Raw genomic sequence first — 23,310 nt, forward strand, 5'->3', positions numbered from 1 at the left:
AACTCCTCTATGTTTGGCAAAGGGTACTTGTCAACTATTACCTCCCTATTTAAAGCACGAAGGTCAACACACAGCCGAATCTCATTATTCGGCTTCCTCGCGACCACAATTGGGGCGAGCCATTCAGTTGCTTCTACTGGTTGTATAACCCCAGTCGACAACAACTTCTCAATCTCTTTTCCCACAGCATCCTTTACACAAATTGGAATGCGCCTTACTTTAGCAGCAACAGGCACCTCACCCAACTTCAGTTTGATGTTGTGATTGTAACCCTTTATACATCCAAGTTTTTCACTGAACAATTCCTTAAAATTCTTTATAAACTTGTTCTCTTCATCATCCACAGCCTGTACTTGAATAACTATATGTGCATTTGGATTGAGACTCACACCCAACCTTGCCTGATGAGACCAACTCAATAAGTTGTCTCCCCTGTTAGCCACATACATTTTTGCTTCCACAAACCTCCCCTTATATTCAATGTAGTCAAAAAAATAACCCATTATTTTTATGGGATGTTCTTGATAACCTGTTGGTCTTATATCTGGTTTACGCAGAGTCTTTTCTTTTCCAAACACATTTTCAAACACCTCGTTTGAAATGAAAGTAACATGTGAGCATGAATCAAATTTCATTAACACACTTGCCTCCCCAATCAACACATAATCAGAAGGATGTTCTACAACATCATCATTAATCTGAAAACTAACAAACTTAGTCTCTGTCCTCGTATCTCTCCCAACTCTTGTTCTGCAATTTCTACCAATGTGTCCCTTTCTACCACACACATTACAATTGAACTTAAGGGCAGGACACTCTCTCGCATTTGCCATATGCCCATATTTCCCACATCTATAACAACTTCCTTGAAAAGGCGTTGTGAATTTCTTACTTGTCTGTATTTTTGGAATACCACCGTCAACCTCCCCTTTCCACTTTTCTCCCTCGCACACTTCTTTCTTTTTTTTTTCATCATCTCTCTTCACAGCCTGACACACCACTTCTTGTGTTGAAGAACTACTTGGTTTTTCATCCTTTTTCTCCTTGCTCAGTTCTCCAACGCATTTTAACATGTGTTCAACCCTTTCTGCAATACCTACCACTTCTTCAAGTGCAGGTTCATCCTTTAGCCACAACTCTTCTCTTATTTTATCACTCACACATCTCAAAACTAACTGATCTCTTATTCTTTCTTCCACCAAACCCCCAAACTTACAACTCGATGCTAACTTTCTTAGTGCAGTAATGTACTCCTCAACACTCTCTTCCTTACCCTGCTCTCGTAACCCGAAATAGTACCTTTCCATGATGGTACTCACTTTAGGAAGATAATGTAAATCCAACTGCCTAGCACATACTTCATACTCATTCAATCCTCTTTGATCTGCTTGTGGAATAACTGGAAGAGTCTCCAAAATCTCCTGGCCTTCTCCGCCCAAACAATGCATCAATAAGGCATGCTTCCTTTCACCACTCAAATTCGCACCACACACCCTCGCGTAATTTTCAAATATTTTCTTCCATTTTTTCCACCTAATCAGTGGTTCCCCTGGTTCCATCAGAAAGAAAGGAGGCGCAGTTACATTCTGCATATTGCTGGTCCTATTCCACTTAACACACTTTAACCTTAATCACCTTTATGCCTTTAACATCAATGTTCTTCCTCCCTTCCCTCAAAAAGGTGTGCCCATCACCGTTGACAGGCTCAAAGTTTCTCAATGCAGATCTGAAAAGTTGATCCTGGTTTTCTTTTCCAGCACCTCTCGTCACTTCTTCAATTTTGTGTCCCTTACTCTGTCCAACAAGCTCCTCCGACTTTTACTCCTGCTCTCGTTTTCACACGTTTATTTTTTTTGTGTACAACAGGTCTTTCTGTCCTCCTTTACTATTCAATTTAGGACTCCTACAATGCCACGCGCCGAACTGCCGCTTTACCTGTTGTAGACTTCTTGAAATAACAGAAAACGAAAATAGAGAGAAAAAACTTTTTTAAGATGGCCGCCACTAATCCATCATAAACATTCGGTCTTTTTTCTTAAGTGGATTGAGCTTCTTTTTTAAACCAATTCAAAATGGCCGCCACGAAACAATAGTGCTTCTTTCTTTGGCTCTTCAAGCTTGTTTTTTCCAAAATCCGACTCAAAATGGCCGCCAAGAAACAATTGTATCACTTTCTTTTGTCAATCTCGCTTGTTTTTCTCTTTTTTGATACTCTCCCATTCAAAGATGTCAGCCAACTTTCCTTTCAACAAATAGTCTTTTTTCTTAGGGAGATTGCCCTCAAAAATCGACGTCACATTCAAACTCCGTTTTTTTTCTATTTTCCTTCATAAATCATTGAAAATGACTACCTTTGCCGATTTTCGTCGCGTTTTTGTCCATCTTATCGTTTCTCACCGCGTTTCCTTCGCTGAGCCACAGCTGTACCTGGAAGGTGTGGATTGATCTTCCTTCTTCGACACAGCAGTCAAGTGAGTTTTCCTCTTTTCCTTCAGCTATACACCTGTTGTTGAGGCTGACTTGCACATGTAGATCCTATCCTCAAACGTCGCCAGTGTAATAATGTAGGAGATCCACAGGATTAGGCTTAGCAGGTTATATTTATTCAGCCCCAACCAACAGTCAGCTAACAACTGACAATTATAGAACTTACATGTTAGTGGAACATTGGTGCCATATGGTTACAAACTCTAGGTTCCAACATGGAACCAGACCACACAGGGAGACAGGTCATCACACCTTGTTCGGTGATCCTTTTGTGAAGGAACTTGGGAAGTTTGTGGCGACTTTTTCCGCTTTAGATAAGGCTCAAGCTTCAATGAAAAAGATGTTCCCGAAGAAGGTTTTTGGCGGGGCCGGCAGAGGCAGGGGTCGCTCATCCGGCCGCCAGTTCCAACAAGGCCCCACTAGGGCTCAGCAGAGAAGGAACAATGGATGGAATGACGGTCGCCAAGGTTCTTTCTATCCGTCTCGTGGAGGCAGAGGACAAGGCCGAGGACGTGGTGGCAACCAGTTCAACTCCAAAGGGTTCAACAGTAAGTGTTTCCATCATTGCTCCTACTCGTCTGGGGGGAAGGATTGCTATGTTTCTTTAAGCCTGGTCGGCCCTCACATCAGATCCTTGGGTTCTACAAACCGTTCAGGGATTCCACATACAGTTTTACGGCTCCCCCGTTCAACTAACACATCCTCCTCCTTTGGTTTTTTCACTCGCAGAGCAGGACCTCATAGACTTAGAGGTACAAGCTATGCTGCAAAAAGGCGCCATTATTCCGTCATCTCTTCATCCAAACTGTTTTCTCAGCAATATCTTTCTGGTCGAGAAAAAGGACAAGGGCTTCCAACCAGTCATCAATCTTCGTTCATTCAACGAGTGGCTGATTTACAGACATTTCAAGATGGAAGGCATCCATCTTTTGAGGAATCTCCTTCTACAGAACGATTGGTTGGTACGTTTGGACCTGAAGGATGCCTATCTTTCAGTTCCAATTTACCCTCCTCATTGCCGATTCCTCCAGTTTCTCTGGAGGGATCAGATCTACGAATTTCGTACTCTCCCCTTTGGTCTTTCCTCAGCACCATATTGCTTTACCAAACTCCTCCGATCCGTGGTGGAACATCTTCGCACCATGGGATTTCGTCTAATAATTTACTTGGACGACATTCTTCTTATGAATCAGTCCAAGGATCTTCTCCTCCACCACCTTCAGGTGACCATATCTATGCTTCAATCTCTGGGATTTGTCATCAACGCCCAGAAATCAGATTTGGTCCCTAAAAAAGGAAATGACTTTCCTGGGTTTCCTGATAAGAATGACGGATGCAACGTTACATCTTCCTTCTCAAAAGATCACCAAGATCAAGAAGGAGATTCGCAAGGTCCTTCGTCGAGACCGGATTTCTCTCCGTCTTTTGGCCAGGATTGTAGGTTTGCTGTCCTCATCGATCCAGGCCATTTTTCCAGGCCCACTTCACTACAGGGCTCTCCAGAGACTGAAGGCGTTTCATCTCCGCAAAGGTCTCACGTATTCGGAACTCATTTCTTTGCCCATGGAAGCCCGTTCGGAACTCCTATGGTGGTTGAATCACATGGATGCTTGGAACGGGAAGGCGATTTTCGGCTCCCGTCTAGATCTTGTGATCGAATCGGATCCCAGCCGCCAGGGATGGGGAGCCCGTTGCGGATCCCTTTCGGTGGGAGGCAGGTGGACGGAGAAGGAGCTTCACCTCCACATCAATTGCTTGGAACTCCTTGCGGGTTCGTTCACCATACGCTCGTTCACAACGACCAGAGTCTCTTGTTGTGTCCTCCTTCAGATGGACAACACGACTGCAGTCAGGTACATCAATCGCCTGGGCGGCACCCACTCCAAAGTCCTAGCAGATCTCGCGAAGGATTTCTGGAACTATTGCCTGTTACGCCAGATTTCTGTCATGGCGGAGTATCTTCCTGGCGAGATGAATTCTGTGGCGGACTGTCAGTCCAGGAATTTTCAGGATGCCAGCGATTGGAAACTGGATCATTCTGTGTTTGAAATGATCTCGGAATTTTGGGGTCTTCCACAGATGGACTTGTTTGCATCCAGGTGGAACGCCCAAGTTCCACGGTTTTACAGCTGGAAACCGGACCCGGGAGCGGAAGCAGTGGATGCCTTCCTGCAGGATTGGTCCCGGTTTCCAGCTTATGCTTTTCCTCCGTTCCTGTTCATTCAGAGGGTTGCAGCCCAGGTCCGCAGACAAAGGACCTCTCTAATATTGATCACCCCAATTTGGAAAGCTCAATGTTGGTTCCCGTCTCTTCTAGAATTGTCTTGGGACAGACCTCTTTGTCTGCCGACATTCGACCTCATTCTGACGGATCCATTGGGTCATCCACACCCTCTGGTTCTCCAAGGCCATCTACGTCTCATGGCCTGGAGGATTTCAGGGGACGTTAGTCTAATGACTCACTTTCGACAGACGCTGAACTCCTCATTCAGCGAGCCTGGGCCCCTAGTACCACTAAACGATACCGATCTGCCTGGAACAGATGGGTTCGTTGGTGTGTGGCAAAACACCTGGATCCCGTGGGCTCTTCTGTGGAACTTTTCCACGATAAACTTACTTACTGTACTATCAATTCTTTCAGATCAGCAATTTCTGCGGGTCATGCCCTTGTGGATGGTTCTCCGGTGGGAGAGCATCCTTGGGTTTGCAAGCTCCTCAAGGGTATCCGTCTGTCTCGTCCCCCGGAACCTCGTTATTCCGGTCTTTGGGATGTGAATTTGGTTTTACGATTCCTTCTATCCTGGCAGGATAATGAGTACCTTTCGCGAAAGGAGCTTTCGGCTAAATTAGCTATTCTGCTCTGTCTTATTTCTTGCAAAAGAGCTTCCGATGTTCGTGCCCTTGATGTTTCTGCCAGAGTCTTTACCCCTGAAGGAGTTATTTTTACCGTCTCCAGAAGAACTAAGTGCAATACGAGGTCAGTATCTTATCCGGCTTTTCCGGATTCACCTAAACTATGTGTTGTTCGTTGCCTCAAAACGTACGAGAATGTCACTTTGAAAATCCTCCCTCCGGGCGAAAGACAGTTGCTAATTGCAATAAAGAAGCCTTTCAAAGCAGTTTCTTCCCCCACCATTGCCAGATGGGTCAGGTGGATTATGTCTGAGGCCGGTATTAACATTACAAATTTCGGTGCTCATTCCACTAGAGGCGCTATGGCTTCCAAAGCTGTCCAGGTTGGGGGCAGATTGGAAGATATTATGAATGCAGCGGATTGGTCTTCAGATTCAACTTTTAAAAAGTTTTATTTTAAGCCAATCCATGAAGCGACTTCTTTGGTGGTGAGTAAGCTTTAAACAAGCAAAATCCTCGCCTTCGCTTCCTGACATAGAATGAGAAATTTCCTAGTTTACACAAAGGAAAGTTTCAATTCTATTAAGGACGCGGAGGCGAGGATTTTCCCACCCTGACTTTATCTAGCCTTCCCTCCCTGGCTTCTGGATTCCTGGGTTGTTTCTTCATACAAAGGAAGTAATTATTTTTCATATGTATTGATGTACATTGGTTGATGTGTTTCTAATGGAATTATCTTGTTATACTGCAATTGTCTTTGATCTTTCCCATTACAATGTGTTAGATTCTTTTCAACATTGTTCTGGACGAGATATTATTATTATTTCTCTTCCCTAGGCTCCGATCAGAAAACGGACTGGAGGGTAGAGGACTTCTTTCCAGCGGCAGCAGCGAAAGAGGAAGGACTACCGACGTGGGATACCTTTATGCTGCTGTGTGGACTATGATTGGTTACTGTGTTTCCATGACTACCGCTGCCATGTTGGTTAGGGTAGTTCATGGATGATGTATTTTTTCTTATTCTTATAACGTGCTGTCCAATAAAATGGAGAAAGGACAAGCAAAATCCTCGCCTCCGCGTCCTTAATAGAATTGAAACTTTCCTTTGTGTAAACTAGGAAATTTCTCATTATATGCTAGAACATTGATGGCTTAAAAAGTAAATTGCCCCAACCAGACTTGGGGGATTCATTGACAAGGCCAATATCATTATGTTCCCAGAGACATGGGAACTAATGGCTTCTGATAGGCAAGGCTACAAAAGCTTTTCTACCCCAACACAGAAGTCCTGTTCAGGTAGAGCTTCAGGGGGACTTACAACATGGGCCCATATTAGGACCCAGTATCTAGTGAAACACTTGAACATCAACTCCAAGGACATTCTGGGGCTACAGCCTAGGCCATGGAATGACAAGACCCTCTTTTTATATAACATTTACAACAGGAAAAACCCAGTAGCAGTAGAGTCTGAGGTTTTAACCAACCTTAGAGAATGCTAACCTACTATGAGAACCACCATTATAATTGGGGGTGATTTCAAAATAGCCTTTGAACCGTAAGTTTTAATCAGAGAAATAGCTAGTGAAGACGGCAACTATGGCATCCCACAGCAGCAAGGACCTTGTATTCCAACTACTTCAAAGGCTGCCTTACAACTGGTAGATCTCTCACTCTCATGCCAACTAAGAACCTGAATGGCCAAACCCCTTCAGACCTGAAGAGGTGGCCCACTTTCAGAAGGGGTCTTTACAGAAGCAATATTGATTACTTCTTCTTAGATCTCTACTCATGGCCAGAATTGATTGACATGAGAGTCGAGAAAAGATACAAAAGCGACCACTTTCTTATCGTCTTAACTCTTGATGGCAGCCTTGCTCCGGTAAATCCGGCTAAAGGCTCAGCCATAGGGGCCCTGGCTGGCTCTAAAATAGAAGAAATGTTAAATGCCATGGTATTTCTTCAAACACTGACACCTTAAGCAAATTATATACTCACTTAGACCCTTTTTTAATATCACTCAGTGACCACAACATCAACCCCGTGGATGTAGTAAAGATCCATGGCGATTGTTTCACTGACCTTAGGAACACGTGCTTCACCAAAATCACAATACCAATTACATGCATTTCAACAACTACACTTGGCATAATAAAAAGTGCAGAGAAGCCAAAACCTCTCTTGCCAAATCCATAACAAATGGCCAGCAATCACTAATTCAGGAAGCAAGGGCTAGGTATAAAGCAACCCTCAAAAATAGTTTTTAAAAAACTGGGATTCTCTAAACTGGGAGGATGCCCTTGAAGCCCTATGGGCTAAAAATCAAGCCGCCTTCTAGCTTGTACTGAGCCATGGTAATAAAACAAGTAGAATGAGACCTGAAAACAACATTGTACCCACGGACTGGGCGGTTTACTTCCAATCCCTCGAATGCAAGGGTAAACCAATTTACATAAAGCGGGACTCAGCCGCCCAAGACCTTCGTCCAAAGACCAACCCAGCTCGGGCTGAGATCCATCTGGGTCCTGGCTAGGACTTGCAAATGATCCGCTGGTATTTACCCTGTGAGAAGCACAATAGGCTATCCTTGAGCTAAAAGCTGAAAAGACTCCTGGGACAGATAACATTCCTGGGAATCTGTTTAAATCTGTACATGAAATATGGGCTTCATACTAAAATTGCATTTTTAACTGCATCGCAGCAGGTGCACCCATCCCAGATTCCTGGAAGAGAGCAATTAGAGTCCCTATACATAAGAAAGGTGTGAGAGCAGCCCCTGCCAATTATCAGCCAATAAGCCTGATTGATATAGCCCAGAAGATCTTTAGTAAACAAGTCTTGAGCAACCTCCATACATGACTGGAGGACGATAACATTCTGTTCCCGTTCTAGAGAGGTTTCCGCCTAAAAATTTACCATAGACCAGGTTTTCAGGTTCTTGATGCTGAGGTGGAAAACGGTATATCTTAACAGATGGAGTCTTTATGTAGCGTGTCTGGATCTCAAGTCAACCTTTTACATGGTTTCTAGAAATAAACTCTGAGTCTCCTTGAGAGACATAGGAATCCCCTGTGCTACTGGAAATCTTTGTGAGATTACATTCTGGGGGAAATGCCCAAGTGAGATGGGGCCAAGAGGGTTAATTACCTGATCGTATTCCAGTAGAAAAGGGTGTAAGGCAAGGATGTGTCCTTGCTCCAACACTCTTTCTACTTTTTATCAACAGGTGTGTCAAATTCCTAATGGGGTGCACAAATGACTTCCTGGTTCTGGGTGGTGTTAAGATCTGGGCACTACTATTCACTGAGACACCCTCCTGGTGTCAAAAACCCAGTAAGGTTTGGAATTATTGCTAGAAAGATTCAACTTGTTCTGCACCCCCAATGGGCTAGCAATAAATGCTAGTAAAACTAAATTCATGGCTATCCCTCCACATAAACAGTTCAAGGAACAGTCAGATTAGGGGCTGTTAATTTTGAAAAAGTGTCAGACTTCGAATATCTGGGATCTGTCTTTCCAACACTAGCTCATGGAACAGTTAGGTTGTGAAGAGTGGATTACCTTTTAACCATAGGGCCGCTGCTACACCGAATTTTGCTAAGAACACATCCTTCCACCCAATGCCCCCACTATTGGAAATCTGGAGAGCCCAAGTCGTGGCTGCAGCCACCTATGGATCTGAACTATGGGGCTATAGCAATGTCAATCCATTTGGTATTGTCGAAAACAAGTTTTGAGATGGCATTTAATCTCCCACAAGGCATGCCCCAGGTTTTTTTTCAGAGTAGACCTACACATCTGCCCAATTAAGGCTATAGTGAAACTAAAACCAATCTCATACTGGCTGAGATTATGGTAGCTTCAAGAATTGGAATGTTTTAGAATTGGATTGAAGGATATCCTTCTAATCCCAAGGTGCATCAATACCTTGCCGGGGCTAAACTATATTAAGCAATCTCTCACTGCCTTGGTGGCCTTTGATCTTTGGCAATACCCAAGGGACATCTCTGCTTCATCTGTAAAGAGGATCAAAGAAGCCTTCTGGATAAATGAATGGAGGAAGGTATTGGAAACCATCAGCAGTGGCAGGAATGCTGATTTTCTACTGTCCCAAAAAACTGAGGCAAGGTGAGAAACTTTCCTGGAGGAGATTGAACCACCATTTACTAGATCCCTGTATATTAAATTTCGGCTGGATACTTTGCCACCAGCATCCTTCTCCAGCAAATGGAGATCCCACTCAGAGGGCAGTGTTGCCTGCCCGGCATGTGGAGCAGCACAGGAGGCAGCTACACTTTCTTTGTCCTGCTAAGATGTTGGCTTGTGGCCCTGTGCAGATACCTTGGAATATGGCTCCATAAAGACGCTCTGTGTATTTGCAGGTCAAGCAAGGGGTCCTGATAGGTTTTTTCAACAGCCAAAATCTTAGAATCAATCTGGCCTATTCGTACTAGGATACTCATGCATATGCCATAAAGCAATCATTGAGCGTATACGTTGACTGTAATTATGAAATCTACTTACATCTACTTAGCACTGTATGGCAAACCACCAATTGTAAACTGCCAAAACAAAAACACATATTTTTGTAAAATATTGTTTTTTATAGCTTCACCCTTAAAATTGTGTTTTAAAATGGGATAAAGACGCTTTTTATATAGTTTTATTTAAAAAAATGACCTTTTAAATACTGTTGCACTGTCTATTGGCAATTGTAGCTTTGAGCATATTTACTTGTTTGCTAATACAATATGATTCCTATTTTATGTTGCTTTTATGGTCGCTGACCAAAATAAAGTATTCAAAAGAAAAAGACACTGGAGTTATCAATTTTCAAATTAGTAACAGTAAATGCAATGAAAGTTGTCAAATGTTCACCATTAAACTAAATGGGAGAAAAGACGCATTGCAAAATGAAGGATGCAGGGGAGTTCAAACAAAGTCTCTAGCGATTAAGGTTTTGCTGGATCCTAGATCACACTTAACAGTCACTACTTCGCTACCTTGCTCAGGAAGTCTGGGTGCAGAGGTTACTTGGCTGTTCTTGGTGCTGATGAGATCTGCAGGAGCTGTCAAAATTGCTGCACTTAGCAAAACCACACTTTACGTTGAAGTTACACTCTACCCTCAGAAAGTAGAGGCCTTTGGGGTCCAAGGACCATGGTGGGACAGCTGGATTTCTTCTATTTTGCTCAGCGGCTACGGGTACAGAGGTAGATGGCAGCTGTCAACCGATGGGGGCTGGTTGCACCAAAGATGTTTTGTCGCACACTCAACTACACCAACTTCAGGATGCAGGGACATAGCAGCGGAGTTGCTGATGATGTTGGTTGCTGTGAGTTTCTCTCCGGCTGGAGTTGTCACTCAAGGGGTCGATCACCCAATTGGTGATCACCAAGCCATGGCTGCGTCAAATGAAGTCTTAGAATCCTTTGGTGGTTGGAGGTTGACATGAGTAGACTAGTGGCTCCAAACGTGGTGGAAGGTTGGCTACTACTCCTGGCTTGCAGGACACCATTTCTCTTTGGGCTCACTTTTGACAGGCCCAGTGGGTCACAATTCGTGAGATACAGCTTGTTGATTCTTTTGCCGGTTGCAGGTGACTGGTTTCACCAGTCAGACAACTCTGATTTGGCTTTCTGCTGTCCCCGGGGTCCCTCTTTCTGGTAGGAATGAGCTGTCACCCCAGGCACATGTCGACACTCAGGTTTATTATATGGTCTCTTCAGGGCACTTAAGTACCCCCTCTTTGTGCAGTGGCAGAGTACAAAGCCCTGTTTTCAGTGACAGCATCTTCTTGTGTCTCTCTCCAGATTCCAAAATAGATCTGAACTTCTGGTGCCAAGTAAGCCCCTTAAATGCTAGTTCAGAGGCCGTTAAGTGTGTGAGGGACAGTGGCCAATGAGCTGGTCCCTAGGGTCAACCGACCCTGTAGTGACAACTTCTTGTGGATGTACATCACTGTGCTACCCAGGATACTCTATTTTAGGGACTGTCAAAATGGTAGAACCTCTCCTCTGCTGTACAGATCCCTTAGCCAACCCTAATGGTGTGGATAATCTTGTGAGGGTATATGCCTCCTGACTACGGAATTCTCCCACCAGTCAGCTGGACAGGGTGAGAATGGATTTGTCCTTGAGTGGAGGACAAGAGATTACATATCAAGGGCCGTGAAAGCCTTTGAAGCTCACCACCTTGATTACTGTAAACACTAGCCATTCTGGGAGGGTGGAGGTGTGACCTCCTTTCTGGCTAGGCCTTTGCCTACATCCTGGGAAAGTTTGAGCACATTACAACCAGGAGGACAGACTCTTGTCTGGTTGGCAAACGGCTTATTGAAGCCTGCCAAGGCTCTGAAGTTTTGTATCCTATGTGGCTACCCACATACGCTGGCACACCTGTGCACAGCAGCTAACCCTTGACACAAAAATTATGCTTGGGGTGAAAAAGCATGGTATTTGATACCAAACATGACACAATTTGGTTGTTCCATAATGGAACTGGCTTTCTCGAGTTTCCTCGGTAGCCAGCTATTGTTTCTCTATTAACCACCGGTCACTTTCAGTAAAACCTTGATTTACAGGGTTACTGTAGGGATATATATGTAAAAATATATATATATCCACACCTTTAATATAATGCACTATACTTCCTGGGCATAGGAAGGTAACCCTAAGATGGACTTACTTACATTAAGGCAGTGGGGTGGGTCTGCAGCCAACGGTGTGTGCAGAGTCACTCTCGAGCAGACAGGCTTCTCGCGCATGGCTGCAACGGCTGACCTGCAGAAGTACTTTTACCTGGATCACCTAGGTTGGCACAATAAAGTGCTGTAACGCTTTGGACCCCTCTTATCACCCTTGCCCTGTGTATCTCTGGTACCATCTACTAGGGACTTGTAAGGGGGGATAAGTACTTGCCAATTGGGTGCACCAATTCAACAGTTAAGGGAAACACACTTTGGGGTTGGTTAACAGGTCCCAGTGTACTTTCAGACCTACAAAGACAGCATCTAGAGCAAAACGTGAGAGGGGACTTGACAAAATGGGCACTTTCTAACACTTTCTGTAACCCCAAATATTTTGCACAACTCATTCCAATTTAGATCGGGATGTGGATGAAAGGTTATCCCAATCAATTTTGTATATCAGCTATTCTCTAAGTCAGAAAGAATATAATACATTTCTAGTGATATACCCAGTTATTTCTAAAGAGTGGCGTCTGAAAAATCATCCTGTTCCATCACCACATTGAACATGACTTCACATTTCATGCTTCCTCTGTAAAACTGCAATTTTCTCAAAGATGCACAAGAGAGAAAAGGATGAAAACAAAGAGCACCTCTAAAGAATGATGGCTTTGTAAAGGTTCTATTTGGCTCACCTGCTGAGCAGAGAATTGCTAACAACAATTACAGGAGAACAGGTATTCAGAAATTGAATGCAAACAGTATAACCACTGCTGGTTTGTTGCAATTTCCGTGCAACTAAACACTTCTGGTCCCTTATGAACCACTCAACTCTACAGAGGATATTCATACTATCAATGTACATGTTGCTGACGAAGATTTTAAATATATTTTCAGAAATTACAAACAACATTCCTACCATTTATGTGTTTCTTTGCAGTACGGGTGCAGTTGACAGGTGAGCATCCACGTCAGGATTGGGCTTCATTTTTTAAATTTCATGACCACCTGTGGATTAGTCGATTAAATGGCAAATTGCATTCAATGACAAACATTCGGATGACTACTGGCTATTCCCTTACAGTGTTATATAATTTAATAACAGTTTTTTTTTTCAGAATATTAGACCAATCTGGATGTTTGACATAAGGAGTAAAGGCATTGTAATTGTCTGCATGCATGATAAATATATTTATGTATAGTATGTTTGGAGAGAAAAGGCAGTAGTGAACTTTGATCTTGATTATGAGTCAGGCACATTTGAATTCACACATGAAGTTCTTCTCGTCCTGATTTTTAGCAGGCTGGAGATCCTGCACTTGGCTTTTTTAGATTATGGAACCCGAGACTCAATTTTCCAGGTAATTATCCCTCCTGGACAAATTGTATCAGGCTTTGACTGCTGTAGCTATGCCTCTTTCCCCATTTTGTATCTGGCAGAGGGGAGCATACATTGATCCCCATTACCAGGACTAAGCTTTCCATTTCCTCCCATTGTCCCCAAAGACCCTTCTCTACACTATGGTAAATTAAGTCCCGCATGGTTATTTCTCATCCATGAGGTGTAATTCATAATTGCAGTGTACTGGAACAATGTTGCCAGATGGTGAAGTAATTTTCAGGTGTGGGGTTTGCACCTCGCAAATACCGTGCAACTTGTAACCAGGGCCATTGTGATAGCAATGAAGATGAACTTCAGGTTAACATCATTCACAATGTCACAAAATGTGGCACTATGCACTACTGATTATCCCTTCTGATCATCATTTCTCAACTTTTCTGCTCCAACATAAATCTTGTTTAGCTTAACATGCAAAATGCCTAGGGTTGTCTCGAGCCTCCTGAACAATTCTGTTGGGTAATTCGTGTACACCTAGAGAGTGTTAAATTGTCAGTTCTTTATACTGCAAATCACATACAAATCACATCTTGAGTCTATTTTGCATGCAGATTACAAATAAAATTATCAATTCCAAAGAGAACAAATAAATCATAAGAATTTTTAAATAGAATAATGTCATCAAACCAATAAAATGTATGTCAGTCAAAATGCTATTCTGTGCCACAGGTAGCATGTTATTATTTCTTGTTTTCTCTTGTTTTTTCTTTCCAAAGATTTGTTGGCGATGTCTTCAAAACCTTTGTAAGTGGTAGGGTTAAACTAGACATGGACTGGCACCCCTATACCGCCTTCTTGTTCTCATCTAATTTTCTAAAGTGCCTTTGTGCTTGAGGTCCAAGTACTTGTGTTGACTTGGTTTGCCAAAACTTGGCTGTCGAAAGTTCCTCAATTGATGATTGATTCACAGCAGAATCATCTACAGGGCTGGACAGGCTACCGGGCATTTCGGTGTGCTGCCGAGCTGGGGGTTAATTTCTCTGCAGTGGGGGCTGACTTCGTTGATGGGGACCTGCGTGCGTTTTTAAATAAAAAAAGCAAAACGAATTTTCTTCAGCACACGCAGGTCCCCATCATTGAAATCAGCCCCCAGCTCGGCAGCACTCACAACCGCCCGGTAGCCAGTCCGGCCCTGAATCTGACATGTCAGGCAATTTTTTTCTAATGATGTCAGTGGTGAGGTGATATATGATTGTCTTGATGATGTAATTTGTGATGTTATCTGTGAGAACTTGAAAAGTGACAAAGACATTTGTCACTATATATACTGATTTCTTCTGACAAATCACGTATCGTAGGTCTTATTGCTCGAATATGAATTTACCTTGAAAAAACAAAAGACAACATGCGTTTGCCAAACAGGAACCATTGGTATAATTAAACACTTCGGCCGGGAGCACAGTTACGGAAGTGGGTCTGAGGACTGTCTCTAAGCACAATCAATCTGAATGAGACTTTATACAGTTTTGAGTGCCACAAATTACTTTTGATGATCCTATTTTGGTAAAATAATGCAGACCTTGTCTATGGAGACACAAATAGGGCCCTCAATAGCAAATGCAGGTGGTCCTCAACCTTGAATGCACACAATGTGGGCTAGTGCGTAACGTGTCCAGATGCCTGGTATGAGAGGTGTGTGAATACTGTATGTACTGTGTGTGCTGTGTCCTGATTGGCTACGTGTTCCTAACTTTGTGTGGCATCTGACTTTATGATGTTTTGGGAATGCGTGCACCCCTCTGGCCATGTGTACTTTTTTGGGGCCTATCTCCCGGGACCATTGTGGTGTTGCTGCGCTTATCTAAGGGACTGAATTGAGTTTCCTGTTTGCGCCTTTGTTTGCTGGTTACATGCCACCCTACCTGTGACTTGTCATTCAGTAACCTCAGGCCAAGGTTGCATAGCCTACCTGACCACGTATTTCTAAATCAGGGTTGATAGAGAGCTCATGACGGGCAAGTTTGATAGTAATGATGCAATTTTGCTCATATATGCGAGTGTGTCATTATAAACATTGGCATCATTTTTATAAATATTAAAACTCTCAAACTGTCAGTGAGCCCAAAAGAAAAAAAATTGCTTTGGATGAGGGAGCGTTATGCCTGCTGCCGAACACCAATTCATTATACAAATTTGGGATAACAAACCCAAGATATCTGATTGGCTGATCACACAACTTACTATTACAGAAGCCATTTCAGGATGCCAGGTTTGTTCTCCCATCTCCTGAAAAAATAAGAGTGCATATGAGGAGACATTGAGAGAATCCTCTGACTTCTAGGCCCATGTGTACTGCCCCAAAGGGACCCCTTAAAGGTTTAAAATTAAATGAGAATTATGATATTATGATTTGTGTGCTAGGTTCATGAGTGCACATCTGGGCTCATAGTTTGGGTTTACCACCTAGACCATTGAACTCAGCCAACACATTTGCCAAGTCCTGCACCCAAAACTTACTTGCATGGCTAAATGCACTATGAGAGTTGGTGCCCATGGCATTGGATTAGGGTCTGGCCATACACCAGGGCATGTGCGCAACACATGTGTGCCTGCCCAGAGGCCATGTGTAGTGGAGGTTGGTCACCTGTGGTTAGACACAGATTTGGAAAAAAGGGCCTGGCTGTGTCCAAAGACTTGCAGACAACCCCCTACTGAACAAGACAATTTGAAGTAATAAAAAGCGATGAGCTTTTCAGAACTTCAGCAATTTCCAAATGTAGCCTGTCACACTGTGGCATTGCAAGATATTCTATGAGTCTGATGTAAGTTATTGTTGTGACAGACTCTAGTTCCCTAGGCCATTTCTAGAGATGCTGTGAGTAAGACACACGTCATTTCTTCAGCAGGCTGGCATACTTTAGGAAATTACTAGCTATCGCTTGAGTCAGCCACCAGACCTTTCTCTAGTAGACATCAGTATGTTAGGTTTTGACCCAATATTACTGGAATCAGACATATATTTTCAGTAGCAGGCTACAGTTTCTAAGGTAGTTGCTAGAGGTACAACAAGTCAGATGCAAGTACTTTCTGGAGCAAGATTCAGTACATTAGGACAATGCAAGTGGTCTCTCGAGTCAAACACACACCAACTCTGTAGCAGGCAGCAGCACATTGGGCCAACATTAGAGGTTCTTTGAGTCAGACTCAAATGCTTACTGTAAGCAGTCAGCAGTATCTTAAACCATTAATAGAGGTCGTTCAATTCATACAGGAGTACTTGCTGAAGCAGCCACTATATTTAGGGTGTTAGAAATTAGGTTTCTGGTTGGCAGCGGTATGTTTGCTCCCTGCCCAAGCAGGAATCACAAACCTAGTCTGGGGAAGTTAGATACACACCCTGAATGTACCTGTGCTCACCTCTGGTAGACTGGCACATAGCAGTCAGGCTTAACTCAAGAGGCAATGTGTAAAGTGTGTGCAACACTTCAAACAGTAGCACAGGGAAAACACCACAAAAGATACCACACCTAGTTACCATAAGTAAGCCTAATGAATTGAACAAAACAAGACAAAAATGACAAGCATCCAATAAGTAGAACTGGAGTTATGAATTTTGAAAGATTATCTTGAAATGTAGTGCTTAAATGCATAAAGTGCCAACCGGGGCTATCTGGTCACTCTAGACTGGGTCAAAAAGTTCTGGCCAACTGCAATGGAGTGGCAGTGTGATACCAGGAGCAGCATTGGCCTGCTGAAAACAGTAGATTGGTTCACAATTGAGTTGACATCGAGGATGGGATGCGGGTAGCAAAGGAGGTGATGCGTCATTGCAGATCCTTTGTGTGTAGGCAATGCGTCGTGTCTGAGCCATGCAAATTCAAAGATGTGTCGGGAATGGAGTTGATGCATGACACTGTCGGCAATGCAACACACTTGACCCTCACACCAGCAGCAAATGTGTCAGTATCGATTGAGATGCGCTGGTTACAATCAGGGCAACATCATTGATGCATGATTTCTGCTGGAGCAGCACTTTGTACCCACTTCCACTGCACCAGGATTGGATTGGCGCCACTTGGCAGGCCAAACCCACAGATGGCCCAGCCCAGTCCTGTTGCTGTAGCAGGATTGTTGGAAGTCTTTGAGGTCCCTGAGACTTCAGTTCAGGAGGCAACAAGATAAGTCCTTGGTGTCACTCTGGGTTCAAGTGGTGTAGGACCACTTCTTTATACCCAGACAAGGTGGGCAGCAGACAGCAGGCAGGTAATCATAGCAGAAAATCAGTTCTCCAAGAGCAGCAGTTCAGAAGAGTGGCAGCCCTTCAGGTCACTTCTTGAAATGTTGGGGTTGCTTGAGTCGATTTTGGCAGCCACTAGGTCCATGGTGGCCCAGGAAGGGAGACAAGGACGTCTAAAGCATGAAAAAATGACCCAGACAGCTTCCAAAAGAGGGAAGGGCAAGAGGTGTGGGAAACTACCCTCGAACATCTCCCAACTGAGGTGAAATGGGTACCAGGGGAGCCCCAGAGCCCACTGAGGAGGATATTGCCTCCCTTGGTGACCTACCTGAACTTTCTGGATGGCAAGTAGAGGGGTAACCCAGCAGGGAGTGCCCAACCCTAGAGGCATAAGGCAACTGGCAGCTGGTGATGCCTCTGGTAATCATCACATTTACTGGGAGGGAAACATCCTATACGGAGCCTAAGGCACTTGTGCATGGGGCAACAAGAGACCTGGTCGTTCCTCAATGCTACAGGGCCTTCATACTGGGACTGACTCATGAGAAACCCCTGACAGGACTTCTCGGGCAGGACAAGATCTTTTCCAGGCATGTCCACCACTTGTATTGGCCCAGGATGAAGATTTCCTCAGACATGATCTGTAGGACTACCTTGACCTGCCAAGCCAATGGGAAGACAGGGCAGAAGCTGACAGTTTCCCAGAATCCCTTACCTGTCATTAGCACCTCCTTTGAAGAGGTGGCATCAACATTGTAGGGCCCATAGATCCCCAAACAGCCCCCGGCAGCAAGTTTATCCAATGACTGGTGGATCATGCCACAAGATACCCAGAGGTCATACCTCTGAGGCCTGCAACTGCACCTATAGTGGTTAAGGCCCTAATGGGGATTTTCACCATAGTGGGTTTCACCAAGGTGTGGTGTCTGACAGGGACACCAACGTCATGTCTGCAGATGTGCAGTACATGTGGAAGGAATGTGCAGTTACTTACAAGTTCTCTACCCCTACCATCCACGCAGCAATGGACTTGTTGAAACGTTTGACAAGACCCTCAAAGGCATGATTAAAGGCCTGCCTGAGGCCATGAGACATAAATGGGACATCCTCTTGTCAGGCCTACTCTTTGCTTACAGAGCGGTGCCACAGAAGGAGGTTTGCTTTAGCCACTTCTGCACATACTGCAAGAGCACTTCTCATTCTGGTGAAGGAGAGGTGGGAGCAACCTCCCAGGAAACTTCCCCAGGAAGTGGTTTGCTACATTCTAATATATTATTGCATTTTTATATAGCGTATAGCCACCCAACCGGGTCTCCCAGTGCTAAAGACCACACATTTGCCGGATCGCTAGATGTACTTAAAGATGAGTAAAGAGAAACAAAATTGATTTGCTTTTAGAAGTTTCCTAAAACTGGATTCGGATTTGTTCATTTTGAGGGACGTGGAAACTTTGTTCCAAAGTTTTGGGGCAAGGTAGGCGAAAGAGCAGCCCCTGCACCTTGTCTTTTTAACCCCAGGGACTGTCAGCAACCTTAGATTTCTGAAATGTAGAAACCTCCTGGGGATGTAAGGATTTAGTAATTGCCATATAAGCAGTGGGCCTCTCCACGTGCTAGCCCTCTAACTTCTGAAAACTTAGAAGCCAGCCAAGAGGTGATGAAGCACTGGTTCGACCAGAAGGCTGCGTCTGCGGAATTTCTGCCTGAGCATAAAGTGTGGGTATTGGAGCCCGTGGAGCCCAGGGCCCTCAAAGACCATTAGACTGACCCCTATGAGATTGTTGTGAGGAATGGGGACGCCACCTACTTACCTACTTTGTGGAACTCAAGACCCCAAAGTACACATTAAGCGTTCTCTATCTCAACTGTCTCAAACCCCACTTGTAGAAGTCTAAGATCACAATGTTGGTGACAGATGGCAGGGAAGAGGGGAGATTTACCCTCTCCCTGACCTCATAGCCTCCAAAGAGAAAAATTGGTCTGGGGAAGGTATAAAGCATTCCCTTATCCTGACTTCGGAACAGCAGAGGGATTGTCACTGGTTGCTGGGACAGTTCTCCTCTCTGTTTTCTTCACTCCTGGGGTTGCACATCTGTTTGCCCATGACATTGACACAGGAGACAGCCGCCTACGTTGGGGGGTAGCGAAGTGAAGCACAACTTTCAGTCTCCACCAACTTGAAGATGGGGGAACCCCTCCAATCAGAGGGTAGCATAATAGATGGTATGGCCACCCCAGATAAGGTGCCCATTGGCCCTATCTTCTACTATCCTAACACGCCTTATAACTTTAGTATTTAGGTAGCTCCCCCAGACCTGACCCTCAGATCTAAGACAACCTATAAAGAAAGAAGACACCCTGCAGCAGAAGCCAGGAGATGACAACTGCCTCGGCCCCAGCCCTACCGGCCTGTCTCTGGCTTAGATAAAAACTGCGACCCATCTTGTAGCACAACCCCCAACACCACTTGTAGGGCTGTTACATTCAATAAATAAAGGCTCCAATCTTCCGAAGACAGTGGACCTGCCCAGAAGAAGCCAAATCCAGGCTGATCCATGACCCCAGCCCACTCTGCACCCGATGCCCATGGCCCGAGTCTGAGTGGCTCACCTCTGCTGTGAAGTCTACCTGGCAATCCTGACCTCGTGTCCAGCTTTGGGTGACCTCTCCTGCCCTCCATGAATGCACCTGCAGTGTGAATTCAGAGGCTCCCTCGACCAACTCCCTTAAGAAGATTCTAACATCCAAAGGCAGCCCTCGTACCCAAAGCCCCTGGACCTTGGCGAGCTGAACCAACAGTGCTCCTACAACCCTCTACATCCCAACTTCCCTCTGCTGTCTTCCTCCTGCAACCTCTGGTGCCACGGCTGCAGCCTCTTTGCAGTCAGGAAAATCCTCATTCAAAAGCATTGGGCGCCCAACATGAAATTTACACCCTGCAATCGGCTGCCCCTGTGCTACTGCTGGGGTTTGTATGATGCTGCTTTGTGCCACCTGTGCTTAACATAACCCCCAAATCTTGGCCCCTCAACCGATTTACTTACTTGCAGGCAAAGTGGCTCCACGCAATTGGAAAGCATTGGGTGAAACTCTGATTTTGAACTCTGCACTGGTCGCCTCTTGTGCCGCTGGCGGTGCAGTTTTGGTACTTACCTGACCCCTGGCCCATGCTGACTTTTGGCTCCGGGGACTGAAATTGTAACTTCGATACTCACCTGGTTAACTGCATTATTCTTTTCCCCATTGGATAAAATTGGGCGTTGTGGAAAAGTTTCTAAGTGTCGAATCTCAAAGTGGAAAGCATATTTATAAAAAAATTTTTTTACCTTATTACGAAGGCCTGGGTCTTAAAATAAAGTACACACAAAGTATCATTTTATAAAATTGGTCTGGATCTCCTTCTTGAGTCATGTGTCCATTATTGATCCTGTATGTACAATAAATGTCTTACACTCCTCTGTGTTAGGCCTAAGGCTGCTCACCCGCACTACCACGAATAGAGCACTTTGGGTTTTGCATTGAGCCTTGTACACTTTCGGGGAACCCCTGGACTTTGTGCACAGCTTTGCCACCTATTGGGAATATCATATACAGAACCAGCTTCCTACAATTTCTTTAGCAGGCTACAGAACCTTAGGACATTACTAGAGGTAGGTACATTGTGTCAGGCACAAGTCATTTTTGTAGCAGGGTGCAATGCTGTGCCGCATGCCATTATCAGAGAGTCAAACATACATCCTTTATGTAGCAGAGCACATAAAAATGAGATAATATCATAGGTTCTTCAAGTCAGACTGAAGTCCTTGCTGTAAGAAGTCTGAATTATCTTAGGCCATTCATAGAGTTCACTCATGTCAGGCACAAGTCCTGCTGTATCAACCTGCTGTACTTGTCGTTACAAGAGGTCTCTTTAGTCAAACACAAGCTCTTTTTCTAGCAGGTTGCAATACCTCAAACTGTTGCTAGATGTCCAGCAGGGAGTCACCACTACCACGTACATATCAGAAAATCTGAGAATTAATGGAAAACAACTGCCCAGAAGATGAATATGCAAGAGGACAATGTCAAACTCTTCAACATATTAATTTACATATTCACTTTTGTAAGTGTAACGATTTGTATTTTCTATGTCCTAAATAAATATGCCAATGCTGCACTGTGATGCGGATTGCCATTATCAACACTATAAGTGTAACTCCTGTATGTTGTGGAGTAAGGGAATTACCTGATACATATAAGGCCATGATTGGAGGCTATGGAAGACGAGAAAATGGCACCTAAGAACAGTAAGACCACTAATCACCGTAGTGGGTGGGAGCCTCCTTTTGTTAGAGTCACATCAGGGGTATCACAAACAGAACACAGTTAATTCCACTGCAAACATGGCTTTGGGTCTAGCAACATTTTGTAATTGTATTGGCTCTCCACTACCAAGTTGTTCATCCACTCCACCTTGCATACTGTTAGAAGTGGCCCTCTCTGCAAGGTCACCCACAAACCTTTTGCCTTTTACCCTCTATTTGTTTGCTGAATTAATTTTTATTGGCCTTAGGACTTTGCACTTACCCGCTGCTACCCAGTGCTAAAGCGCTTGCGCTCACTGCCCCAAACATGGTTAAATTGGTTTTCACCTGATTGGCACAATTAATATACTAATAATCCCCTTGTAAAGTGGTACACGATATACCCAGGGCCTTTAAAATGAAATGCTACCAGTTGGTCCCCAGCACATATTGTGCCACCCACTTAAGTAGCCCCCTAAAACATGTCCCAGGTCTGCCATTGAAGACTGAAAGCAGTTTTAATCTGCCAGTTCGACTTGGTAATGTAACCCACTTGCCAAGCATTAAACTCCCTTTTTATTACATACGTCACCCCTAAGGTATGGCCTAGGCAGCTAATAGGACAGGGTGCTTTGTAATTAAAAGGTTAGACATATACTTTTACCTGGTAGTGAAAAACTCCTACATTTCTTTTTCACTTCTGTGATACCTACCTGCTCCATAGAATAACATTGGGTTGCCTTATTGATTTAATAAGTGATAACTTTTGATTGAGGACAGATGAGCAGTTCATGTTGGTGTCTATCACATTTTAGGTTTAAAGTATTTTATTGAAGGAGTACACAGACAGAAAAAACATTCAAGCAATGACATTAGTGCTGTGACCCCGGGAGCCCCGCCTAAAGTAGTGTCAGACACCCCGCAATTGTAGTAAGGGCTTTGTGAGCTCCACTCCCATGTGCAGAACATGAAACAACACCCTGAGGTAGAAACACGCTCTCTGTACCCTCCCCATTTTCAAGAAACTGTCTCCCCCTACTCCCCCCACCCTGTCCCTCCCTCCCCCCTTCGTCACCCCCGTCCAGTGCCCTGCTCAGCTAAACGTACTTGATTCCGCCCGCAACCCTCCCCTCTCGCTTCCCCCGACCTAATGGCTGTTAATCAGTGTAGTTGATAGGTGGTGTGAGTCTCAATAATCTCAGGTATCTTGGACAGGTCAGTTCCTTGAACTCGGTGGCCAGTAGAGCGTGGAAGGGATGCCATAGTTCCTCAAATTGTTCCACCTCCCCAGCCATCATAAGTGACAATTTCTCCATGCCCAGGACATGCCATAATCTGTGTAGCCAACCTGTAATGGACGGAACAGTGGTAGTGCGCCAGTGGATTAGGATATTTTGAACCGCAGAGCCCAGTGCTATGGCAATTTG

Source organism: Lissotriton helveticus, chromosome 2_1 (genome assembly GCF_964261635.1).
Source record: "Lissotriton helveticus chromosome 2_1, aLisHel1.1, whole genome shotgun sequence".
Taxonomy (NCBI): Eukaryota; Metazoa; Chordata; class Amphibia; order Caudata; family Salamandridae; genus Lissotriton; species Lissotriton helveticus.